This window comes from Euwallacea similis, chromosome 12 (genome assembly GCF_039881205.1).
Source record: "Euwallacea similis isolate ESF13 chromosome 12, ESF131.1, whole genome shotgun sequence".
Taxonomy (NCBI): domain Eukaryota; kingdom Metazoa; phylum Arthropoda; class Insecta; order Coleoptera; family Curculionidae; genus Euwallacea; species Euwallacea similis.
This window is the reverse complement of record NC_089620.1, coordinates 240,127-247,737: the sequence shown is the minus strand read 5'-3', so window position 1 is coordinate 247,737 and position 7,611 is coordinate 240,127.

The following is a 7,611-nucleotide window of genomic DNA, read 5'->3' as shown; positions in this document are numbered from 1 at the left end:
GATAATATTGACCTTTTGGTTATTTTCCTCTCTTCTTGCGAGCTTATTGTGATCAATAATTCGTCAGTGCTCGTTTTCCATTTCAATCCTAAAGTTTTAGGATCCTTGTTGGGTTCTATCACTCGTTCATCTGTTGATATATCCTTTAATATCCGTGCATCATTGGACGCCCATTTGCGTAATTCAAATCCTCTTGTTCTTAATAATTGCGTTAATCCTTGGCTTAATTCCTTAGCAGCGTCGACGCTGTTTGCGCCAGTAAGTAAGTCATCTACATAAAAGTCATTGATGATGACCTCACACGCATCAGGATGTACTTCCTTGTTTTCTTCACCAATTTGTCTTAGACATCGTTTTGCTAAGTATGCCCCAGGCCTCGTGCCGTAAGTAACTGTATTCAACTCAAATACTTCTATAGGTAGTGTGTCATTGGGGCGCCACAAAATTCGTTGATAAGCTCTGTCTTGCTCTTTCACCCATATTTGTCGATACATTTGTTTTGCATCGGCTGCAACAATGTATTTATGTTTCCTGAATCGCAATAGTATCGAAAATAGTTCATCTTGTACCTCATATCCCGCATGTTGGACATCGTTTAATGACAGACCGGAAGTGCTCATTGCCGAACCGTCAAATACGACTCGAAGTTTGGTAGTCGTACTTTGTTCCTTGATGACTGCATGATGTGGAAGATAGAATGCATGGCTCACCTCTTCCACTCGTGTTTGCGATAACCTCGACATATGCCCAAGCTCTTCGTATTCTTTCATGAACTTGACGTATTCAACATGTAGAGCAGCATTAGACTTGAATTTCCTTTCCATTGACATCAAGCGTTTTACTGCTATATGATATGATTCGCCTAATTGATCCTTCTTGTCGTTGAATGGAAGATTAACAATAAATCTGCCATTTGAATCTTGAGACGTTGAAGATCTAAATAACTGCTCGCATGGATCAGAAGGGTTCAATGGTGGGGCTCCACTGCGTTGCGTACACTCCTCAACTGCCCAGAATCTCTCTACCTGTTGGTGTAATTGTGCGTTTGTTATCATATGACATGCCGCCCTGTCACGTAACGATTGCGATTGCTGTGGAATGCTTCCTGTGACAATCCAACCTAGTTTCGTCTTTTGTAACAGGGGTTGGTCCCTGCCAGTTTTTATTTGACCAACACATAGCAAATCCCAAAACAATCCAGCACCTATGAGAAGGTCAATGGGTCGACTGTCGTCAAATAAGGGATCAGCTAACTCAATTCCAGATGGTATCTTTATGCTTCTCCTGTTTATCTCACTATTAGGCAAGTTGTCCGTTATTTTCGGGGTGATTAGGCAAGTGATTGTTGTTTTAAAACTTGTAGTACGTGATTGTAATTTTAATAATGCCTTATAGTTCAAATTGATTGTCGCTTGATGTATTCCGGAAATCGTCGTATCTGTACTTGTTTTGAACAACCTTAACTTGTTGCATAGCTCTTGCGTGATGAAATGGATCTGTGATCCTGAGTCCAATAATGCTCGGCATTCATGGATCACTCCCTCGTGATCATGTACTTGTACAATAGCAGTACCAAGGATCACATGTGTTGAAGAGTTGTCCGATGACTGAACGGTTAATACAGTGGAGTTATTAGGTCTCTCAAATGTCATGGTAGGCTCATTGGATGTGTCCTTTAGTTCACTGTTGGGCTTATTGACGTGTAATAAGGTATTGTGTCGGCGACTGCATTTCTTACACGTGCCCGCTAGGCATGTTTTGCTTTGATGATCCGATCTCAGGCAGTTGAAACATAACTTCAACTCCTTAATGCGCTCAATTCGTTCTTGTACTTCTCTCTCTCTGAATTTTTTACACATGTAGATGGAGTGGTTCCCCTTACATTCTGGGTATGAGTTCAGGGTTGTGGTTAATAATACAGCGCGTTCGTTTGTTCCCTTTCCACCTCTATGACTGGCTTGCTCTCGTTGATTCAGTGCGATCGATCGCTTCTCGATGAAATCTGTTTGTAGATATTTGCAATGGGTTTCTAGGGTGGAAGTAAAATCGTCGAATGTGCGTTTGCCTAAGGTAGCCAATGTACGTTTATTCCAACTCCTTCGGGCTTCATCGTCCACCTTTTTGTAAATTAAGTGGATGAGCAACGAATCCCATGTGCCTATTGCTTGCCCCATACTTCTTAAGGCGATTAGATGATTATGTGCATCATCAATAAGACGGCGTAAATCCGTATATGAGTTTTTTGCCATGGGAGCAAGTCCAAATAGGGCTCGTGTGTGATGCTGAATTAATTCTTCGGAATTTTCGTACCTATCCCGAAGCTTCTTCCACGCATGATCGTAATTTGTCTCTGAAATACCTAACGACTGAATTGCACGCGCAGCTTCACCTTCAAGTGCATTATTGAGGTAATTGAATTTATCAATTTTTGACAATGACGTCTGAGAATTGACTAATGAATCAAATGAATCACGGAAATTTATCCATTTCGATAAGTCCCCATTGAATTTGGGCAATGATATTTGTGGTAATTGCTTTAACATAGACACGTTGTTGGATTGTGTATTTGGCTGCGCGGCTACGTTGATTCCTTGTCCCGATTTATTGCCATTATTTGTATTTGCTATTAGCTCTTCCGCTAGTCCAACCAGTTCATAATAATCGGATTCGAAACTGTCGCGTTCGTCCGATTCCTTTGCTATAGCATCTCTATCTCCCGCCTGAATTGATACTTCTATTTGATCTTGTATGTGTCCATATTCTGACCAGAGTAACTCATGACCTGTTAACCGTGCGCGTATTTGATAATGCTTGTCTTTATTCGCGGGATCTTCTAAGAATTTTCTAAAACGGGTGATTTTCGCTTTGATTATTCCGCGTTTGGTCTTTAAATCGTCACCAGCCATGCTTATATATGTATGCGATCTGTGTTCGTCGTAATACAATTGTAATCGAGACTTGCTGAATATACTATTATAGATTGAGGATAAATGAAAGGATATAGCTTACGTTCTGTTGACTTCTAACTGCACTGGTTGTTGTGATGATCAATCAGGCACTTCACAATGATATCGACCTCGTTGATAGCTGGCACCTCAAGCACTTGGTGTGTCTTGCGTCCTTGATGAATTGTCCATGCACCTTAAATTCACTTCACTCGTACCGATATGTGTCTCAAATCCGGCTCGAAGGACCAATGTTTTTCCCGTATGGTTGTAAACGAGATGATATTAATTGTTCAATTAATTCACAATGTTTGTTAACACTATTTATTAATTAATAACAATAAATCTAAAATACGATATGTTCGAATAACTATAATGTAATATATCTAGAGCATTAGTGAGTGTAATTTAAGGTGTTGTGAGTGACCGATCGCGATGTGTACCGTCCGAATGTTCGTGGAGAAGAGGCCGAGACTTGTCTCATCTTTTTTAACCCCGTCGATGAGAAGTTCGGAAGGGAGGTTTATTGGACTCGACATTGGAAATTTTGGTTTTAAATCAAATAAGGCGAACATCTTGTAATTAGACGCACATCTGTCCTCAGTCCATCTTCGCAACAATCGCGTGAATAAGACAACAATAGGTGCCTTCAAAACTCTATGACGGCATGAAACTGGACGTGCTATTCATGGTCTTGAACATTCTACGATATCGTGGGAATCTCAATCGCTATCAATAAAACCTTGCCGAAACAGAGCTCACTGGATCGTAAACTAATTTAAAGCATATAACAATATATAATAAATATAAATATAAGCGTAACTTGTTTTAACATCAGTTAGAGCAATAATTTTCAAACCATATTTACACGGTTTATTTGGTATATACATTTTAAATGAACATCTCCCTCAAAAACCTACAAGCATCTCATCAACGCACGCTGAAATGCCGACTGAATAGGAATTTTGTGCATTCCTCACAAACATTTTAAAAAATTCTTGTACAGGAGCACCGGCATAAACAGCTTTTCTCTCATTTCTGTCTTAAGGATTATCAAACCGAAGAGCAATTAGAATAGTCAAAAATCATTGTAGGGACATAACAACCTTAAAAACATCTCTGCCTTTATCGTTTGAAGCAAATAGACTACGTACATCTTCATGATTAGATTTATATATTGATGTGTAAAGCAATATACCCAAAAATGCATTTAGTTCCACGATATCTACGTATATCTGCTAGTTCGGGTTTATTGATTCTCTTATATTTTCCTCTCATGTTCGCTAATTTTTTGTTTGTCCAAGTTATCATTAGATTACACATATCTTCAGAGAAAAGGTTTCCAAAATAATTTAACGGATTATTGATATTTTGTATTTTAGGTCGAACTTTTGGAATATGTACAATGTTGTGTTGGAGAGTCCTTATATTTCTTGCTGATTCCACTTTGTTCTATTTGAATTTATTTCTCCCCTAAAAAAATGTTTTGTTGTACCTTTATGTGTGTTTTTGGCTTCTATCTTCAATTAATTCTTCCTCTTTCGACATTATTTCTTCCTCTTCAGAGGCTACTTCTTGCTCAATCTCCGCATTAATTTCCTGCCCTTCTGTTTGTCTGCTTTCTTGTTTACGTGTTTCATTTTCCTCATATTCTTGCTCGGATTCGGTTTCATGGTTGCTTGTTATACATATGTCAGTATCCTCAGAGTCGCTTACATCACTTCCTAGTTCATCATACCACTTTATACAAATGCCTTCAAAATCGGAATCGAAAACGTCTACGGATTTTCTAGAACTAGCCATCGAATGAACGCTAATTTATAATAATTTTCTAACGATATAATAACAGATAAGATGACATGGAGTCTCTTAGACTCCCGATAATCTTTAACACAAAAACCGAAAGTATGCCGATTCTGCCGCCCTTACACATTCAACTAGACTTCAACTTTAAGGAAGGTACTGAACGCGAGGTACACGTAATATGATAGATGTTTGAATTGCTAGTCAAAATAATTACTGCGGAGTCTCACAGACTCCATGTCGGCAGTTAAGGGTTAAAGCAAATGTTAGGTGAGAGATTTTGGGGATATCTCAAGCAACTTTACGAAAAGTGGATGTGCTAAAAAGAGCTCATATTTGTCATCATGAAAGGGGACACAATTTTTCGTAAATAGGCGAAAAAAACTTCAAGAAACATTCTTTGTATTATTAGTCTCAAAATATAAAAGTGCTTAATTTTTCATAGTTTTTTTAAAATTTAAAATAGTAAAGGTACTTTTGGGCCACCTTGAATTTGATTTCTTAACGAATTTTTTTATTGTATCGTATTATTATTACACTAGTTCAGGTTAGTTCAGGTTAGTTCTATTATTCAAAAGCTGATGGGTTAGATGGGCTATTGTGGAATCTGGGGTTATCGGACCGTCGCGAGAGGGGCACTGGTGTCGTCCAGGCCAATCCTGTCCCTGCCTTACCGGCCACACTTACCCTTTCCTCAATGGTACTTGGGAAATCATCCCCTTCGCCACTTAACGAATCGAAGAAAGTCTGCTTGCTGCTTCTTGAATTATCGTAGGCCATTTTTTACTGCATAACGAATTTATTTACGAAAAAAAAAATTTTTCGTGTATGATCTTTATTTGCCAAGGGGTACCACCTAATTTTTTCTGAAAAATCCCTTAACGGTACTTTTACAGCTTAACCTAGGAAACTAACCGGATTCCAAGAAAGTTCTCTCTAGGACACTCTACAACTAAGACTAATTGTACAATGGGGTCGTTCTTATGCTAGGTAAACTACGACTAACCTATGTGTCTCTTCTCTGTTGCCAGAAGTCGCATTAACACTTCCCAAACTTACTGTTTAAGGTGTGTCGACTATGAACTTCCGACGAATCCGTTGTAAGATCAACCAGTCGTGGTCAGCTACTTCCTTCGAAATTTCCGCTCGACCCTCCGGGAACCACTTCACAGATTAATTTACGGAAGGCACTTTTTTAACGAGTAAGAGGACACATGAGTCGGTCGTTGAGAACCAAGAGCAAGGTCCTAAGATGCGGGGTGCAAGATTGCAAGAGACCTCTGTTTCATGTTGTGAGTTCTTAAATACTTAATCTACTGGAGAGCGACCATAGCCGTACTTAAACTATAGAATAGTTATTGGTCCAATAACTACTGGCCGCGTTAAAACATAACGCTTGAAAGGCACGATTTGGCCTTTTTGGGTTTTTTGGTAACTGTGATTGCACCTTAGTACTAGTCCCGACAGAGAAGCCGCTGGAAATTCCACCACTTAGCTTATCCCTTATCCAAGGATAATAGGTGGAAAAACCCTGTATTTGGTGAGAGTGAATTTCAAACTAGTGACGCCCATAGGCGTATCACGAGAATGCTATACTAGACAATTGCAAGTTTTAATTATAAATTATCCTATATGTAACTACATTAAATTAACAAAAATTTACACTATAATGGCTTTAATAGTCTCCCTATCCTATTACTCAACAGGAAAATTCACTAAATCGTGGGAAACCCTAAGTGATACCCTGTAGCGAGTATTTTCCTTCAGCTTTTGATAAAAGTAAAGGATTACTTAAGAATTATAGATTCTGTGGCAGGCATATCCATAACAGGGCTTGGTGTCTCCAAGGATACACCGGAATCTTCTCTATCACTGCAAGGATATAAAAAACTTTTTAATTGTAATATACAGTTTAGCTTAGAATCAATAAGGGGTTAAGATATAGAACACTGGAACAAAAAAGTGAAGCTATAGATACGACTGTCATCTTTATCAAAAATAGGTTATTTATAAAGACTTACAGAATGTTAACTGTTATATTATAGGATTTTAGTTAACATTTTGTTAACAACTGTTACATTATAACTATAGTTCATATTTTATCTATCTGCTCCAATGAGCCTGTGAAGTTCACTTTTTGAAGCTGAAGTTCCAAATATGATATCGACATGGGCATCTAATGGTCTAGAAAGCTCCAATCTAATCGTTTTTCTATTTAAATTGATAACGTTTTCAATGTTTGTAATTGGAATAAGCAATATATTTTCGGTTGACGGTGGTCCTGGCGTAAATCTGATTTCAATGTTTCCATTTAGTTTTTCTCCTGGCACTTGTTTCATATACGCCACTGAACATGTAATTTACATTATCGCGATATTGTCTTACCATCTTGATTTGTGTAAAATGATTTCTATGCTTAATCATTTTATAGTTCAAAAAAATGTAAAATTTAAAATAAAATTTTTGAAATACGAACAGTAAAGAGTGTGATGAGGTTATGTGTGTGTGCGTTTACCGACCGAGATGTCGGTAACAAGGTAGTGTGCATCTGGAGTGAACCAGGGCGTGGCACGTTTTTGTTCCTGGTGGATACGAGGTAGGGATCAGTATTCATCTCGACAGAGAAACTGATCCGATGGATTGAATACATTCTTTTCCTACTAAACCATTTTATTTTGTACAGAACTAAGATTTGCACTATTTATCATAGCTTGATATGACTAACACTAAGGGTGACGTTGATTGCGCTTACACTCGAGAGAGCTCAGAGAAAAGCCAAGAGAGCTAAAAAGTTAAAGGTAAAAGAGAGAGAGAAACTGATCCAGTAGATTAAATACGCACTTTTCCTACTAAATCACTTTAT